General features: G+C 39.7%; 1 long non-coding RNA gene across 1 annotated transcript; it reads right to left on the reverse strand.

The window, feature by feature from the left end:
* Window positions 1-987: 987 nt before the first annotated feature.
* Window positions 988-3,698, reverse strand: LOC138038637 (uncharacterized). The gene is made up of 2 exons (XR_011130273.1): window positions 3,220-3,698; window positions 988-3,126 (listed from the first exon to the last, which is right to left on the reverse strand). It is a non-coding gene; the product is annotated as an uncharacterized lncRNA (long non-coding RNA).
* Window positions 3,699-5,354: the final 1,656 nt, after the last annotated feature.

Consider the following 5,354-nt stretch of genomic DNA (forward strand, 5'->3'; position numbering starts at 1 on the left):
CTTTATGTCAATCAGAGTTTGGTGGCTATCATGGAAGTACCTTGTGTAGTTTAACATGACAATGCATTTGAAGGTCAGGCAGTAAACCTGGATGCAGAGGATGCTTTTGAAATTTCTGAAGATGAGCTGGAGCTTTCCACCTATGATGAGCAGCAGTGTTATTGCCAAAATCAAGACCTACAGGAAGCCTTGTTGCATCATACACAGTTTGAAGTTCAAGACCTGCAAGCAAGTGTCTGATGAGTATACAGTTGCTGTGTTGAACTTCACCCAAAGAAAATTTATTGTTGACACCCACAAGCACTCTGAAAATGGAACCCTGATTGGGATACCAAGTGATGTTCCCAGTTTGCTTGAATGGTACCAGAAAACTGTTCAGAAGCACTTTAACACTGTCATCAGAGTATGTAGCCTAAGTTGGCTATTCATTTAAATTTGAGAGACATTGTGAGCTGTAAGTAGTGTTTTTCTTTTCATTCTTCTCCATATACATCAAAACAAATACTTGCCAGGTTAACTTGCATAGATGGGCAATATTCTCATCAAATATTTTCTTAAACTATTACTGGATCTGTATGTGCAGGGTCTAGAGAAATTCAGATCCATTTAACAAATTGATGTCAGTTTTTCATGCGTCTGTCCTGTTATTGATCACGAATTGCGTCATAACATTGTCAAAGTAGCTGTGGATCCACGAGGCGATAGCCGAGTGGATCCGCAGACTACTTGGACAATGTTGTGACGAAATTCATTGTCAATAACAGGACAGACGCATGAAAAACTGACATCAATTTGTTTTTTACAATAACAAAAAGGCAGAGGGCTCAAAATTAAGTCAACACACAAGAAGAAAGCGAGACAAAAATGCCAGAAACTTCAATCTGACGCGAGCAATATCGCGTCATTATTGCATAAATTATAAATTTATGTGTCTGTCCGCTTATTGACAATAAAAATTAGCCAATGAGCGTGCGAGAATTTTTGCAGTCATTGTAAAATTACTTTTAATTCATCCCAGATATGAGAAATCTAGACTGGCTGTCCAGTGATCCGCCACAAAGAAGAGAATGTTGGTTTTATCCGGTGTAGGGTAAAGACATCACATTGCAGTTGTTCCAAGGCTGCTTACATGTATCTTTGACCACTGGCATTACCATCATGTAAACTTTTTTAGGGTAAATACTAATTTCAACATTAATTTTTTGGCAACCATTTCACCAGGGTTTAGACTGAAATAAAAATGTTTCTCAGCAAGCCAGCTTTGCCCACATTGGGAAGAACTGTGCTCTCTGTCTGATCTCAAGTACCTATATGGACTTCCCTGCAAGTGAATAACATATACGTGTCCAGCAAATAAAATGTCGTGCAAGCAATACATGTCACCCAGTACATTAAAATTATTTATTTATAGTTAAGTGGAAAAATTTGCAACAGACTTGTAGCAAGTGATGTAACTGACGACTCATGATGCAACATGCTGTCCATTGTGAGCCGGCTGGGTGACAAATTTATTACAGTGTGTTTCACAGGACAGGCAGTTTGCAAAGTAAATTCACAAAATTTCATTACGTAACTGTCAATCAAATGGCAAAATTTAGAAGGAATCGATGTTGTGTATTTGTGGTGACCTTTTTGGGAATGTGGTGAAGTTTAATCGGTTAGACCACAGTGCAGTTTTTGCCAGTGAAACCTCATCAAAAATGCAATGTCCTTGAATCAGTAGCTGCGCAAGCTGTTAAATACTGGAAAAGTCTATTCTCATGAAGAGTCATTTTTAAGGACCTTTAGATCGGAGGACGACAACGACTAAGAGTATGAGTTTCGATACTGAGCATGCGAATAACGTTTGGAGGCCGACATTTTTCGAAGTGCGCATGCAAAGAACATAAAATTTCAGGTAAACAAACGTTACTCTTTGCCAGTTTGTTTTGGACTTCACTGCCATTTATAATGCTGGGCTTGGTAGATTACAGAATTCAATATAAATATTCAAATCGTCGGTACACAGTGACCAAGTTTTGTTTCCTTTTTTGTTGGCTTCAATAATCCCTCTGCAAACGAAATTATCAACAATTTTGGCAATGGTTTGTTTCAGGTATCTCAGTTCCTGTACTATTTGAGATGGTCCTTCCCATTCTAACCAGCTTTAAATAATTTTCTCCGAAACTTGGGATTGCTTTTCCTTGCATTATGAAGTCAAACATTTCAAAACAACAACCGAGAGCAATGGCAAAAATTAGTTCACCACATATTCCCACTAAGTTCGGTGCAAAAATCTCAAGTTCCCATTTGATTGACAGTTACGTAATGAAATAACAACCTTCACAAACCGCCCGTCCAAAGTTTTGTGAAATGCTGCCTGCTCCCCGAACAAATCGAAGTGGCTCGTAGAATACCACCAGTTCATGCACTCGGAAAAAATAAAACATTGAAAATAATGTTTCAACGCCAATTTTCCATACTCTTACTGTCTTTTGGATCTTAACAAAAATCCCTTGAGCTTGTCACAGTTATACATAAATGTCAGCAACTTTGTTTTTCTTTAACGGGTCTTTCTCCTTCATTGCTTGGAGAAAAACTTTCACCCTTGTTCTGTATACTTTGGTTAATAATTGTACTGTTCGTATACATTTTTAACAACTGACGATTCTGTGCTGATTCCAACAGCAGTTAGGGCAGATTTCAATAAAGCAAAGATTTCACTGTTTCATGCAAACACAAGGCCGAGAAATGAAGAGGAACGTCTTCGAGATGTCCTTTCGACAGTTGACTGGAGGGGCCAATGATTCATCAGCAAATGCAATAAAACCCATGTATTCTTCCATCAAGAAATACAGCCCTCCTTCACTCACGCGATCGGGTGATCTTTCATTTCGGAACGAAGAAGGGTCTTGTCTACCATTTTCATTTCAGTTGAATAGTACATTGCTTCGTGAGTGCATGATAACACGAAAATTTCATCGACACTCCATCGATATCCGCACACTTTTCTTGCTGGTTTACACGTATTCATCGTTGTACCGTTTTCTTCAAGCCGCATTGTCACGGAATTTGCTAAATTTCTTCAATCAGCTTCAATACAACCACTCATGGGCAAGGGTAGCCTTTCTGTCTCTTGATGCTATCCTGGTGGAAAATACTGAATATTTTATGAATGGTTTTTCAAAAACTGCTCGGGACGGGTACTAGCATTCGAGATAATTTGTCAACAGATTCTACCTTATTTTTACGTCGAGGTCTTCTCTTCTCTCATAAATCCTCTTGCCCAGAAAGAATTTTCATCCTTTTGTCAGTTGATTTCTTATGGGCCTTCTTCTTTGGCTTTCGGCAAGTGGACGAGTTCGACGTCCCTGTACTGTCCGATTTTTTCATTTTCCTCTTCTCATCTGCTGAAGTATCATCGAAGCAGGAGCTTTCCGCTGGTCTTTCGCTACCCACTCTCCAGCTCGCTTTCCGTTTCAATTTCTTCTTCTTCGCTATTTAATACACGGATTCCTCTTCGCTAGACCTTTCGCATTCACTAGAATCAACGTCGTAACATTGCTTTGAAACAAGCCGCGATTCTGTTGCAATTTTTGTTTCGCAAACAGAGTCTTGTTTTCGTTGACAAAACGAACAGCATTATTCCACCATTTTGGTTTGAATTATATCACTTCGCGAAAGTTGCGCGTTTTTAAGCGTGTCCACGGGGCACACATTAATACATTTTAATGGCCGGCTTCAAATTAGGAGCATATTAAATATTAGGAGCATATTAAATATGCTCCTAATATTTAATATGCTCCTAATTTCAAGCCGGCCATTTCTTAAGTCTCCAAGGAGACAGCTGTACTGACAGCTGTCACTTCAGACCAGCGTATTTTCCACAGTCCTTGTCTCTTTTCTCGCCATATGATTGGCTGTTGCCTAATCCATGGGAAAAATCAATAGCTAAAAGTAAAGGCAGGAACGCGGAACCGGGAACCGAAAACAAGAGCCTGGAAATGAAATTACAGCGGGTAATCCGCATAAGAATTCAAAATGGCTGACCAAACCAAATTAGAGATAGTGAATTTAACATCTTACATAACATATTATAAAATAATTAGGATAGTTCGTGCACTGTCATTGGTCAATAGCTGTATTTATATGAGAGTATGTAAACACGGATGTGACATCACATGAATTTTGATTGGTTATGTGTTGTCAGACGCGCGTTTTGATTCGCGTCAACGGCTTGCATAACTGTCGAGAATTCTCCCAATTCCCCCGAGTGTTCACATGAGGCTATGTAAACAAGGAAAAAGTCCTCTATTGCTTAAATATAATACTGGTATGAAAGCAAAATGTTTTTAAGACTAGGGCCGCTGTTTGCTGTCGTTGGACTTCTCGCTTTCATTTCAATACTGCATGCCTACAAGTTAAGTCACTATTTCTCGGTGAGTATTCGAAGCTACAATTTGTTTGACGTTTCTTGGTTTTAAGTTGGCAGAGTTCACGTTTGGAGGTGTTCCAAAATCATTATCAGCAGATAGCATCGATGAGGTAGCAGGTCGTCGCATACCCGGTGTGTAACAAATTTGAACTTGGGCGCGGTCGTTTAAGGTGTTTTATAACCGTTTCGTGCACGCAAAATTGGAATAAAGCCTCCCCGGACGGCAAAATCAGCCAATTTCTGCGATTTTTCAATTTCGTTGAAATTTGGTTAGCCTGCGAGCAAGCTCTCTTTCGGGGGGGGTGGGCGGTGGAGGAGGCTTGGTGGAGGTGGGTGGGCGGGCGAAAGAGAGCTTGCTCGCAGGCTAAAATTTGGTCTGTTACGAGGACTGAAGTATGTAGCAGCACTACAATCCTTCGTCTAAGTGGAAATTCGAGTCGATTTGAGCTTTTTGGAGGAATTTTAATACTACAGTAGCTTATTCGGCTTTCTGACTGCTTCATCGAGTTTCCAACCTTGGGGTAATATATACACGATACAAAGGGAAAACGCCGACGCTAAAAACTTCCAGAAATCACTTAATTAAAGCGGCACAAAAACCACACAACAGACAAGATACCTCACAAAGGAAGTAAGAAGTTTCTATTCAAAATTTCAGTTATATTTTTCAGTTTCAAGTACAGTTGTTTTCTCCAATCTTTTTCGCTGATTGCATCAGTTTGGAAACCTTTGCTTAATCTGTTCACCCGTTGTTTCGTGGTTATTTTATGGACCCACCATATAAGTTGATTAAATAGCATGAAAGATAGGGTACGGCTACACGTAGGCTACCTGAAAGACTGCCTTATTTGATTTAATTCGACCTGCAACCGCTGCTGTCTGCCGATAACGATTTTGGACAAGCAAGTACAAACGCAATCTCTGCCAAATGATGCAGCTT

The sequence above is a fragment of the Montipora capricornis genome, chromosome 2 (assembly GCF_036669925.1).
Source record: "Montipora capricornis isolate CH-2021 chromosome 2, ASM3666992v2, whole genome shotgun sequence".
In the NCBI taxonomy this organism is placed as follows: Eukaryota; Metazoa; Cnidaria; class Anthozoa; order Scleractinia; family Acroporidae; genus Montipora; species Montipora capricornis.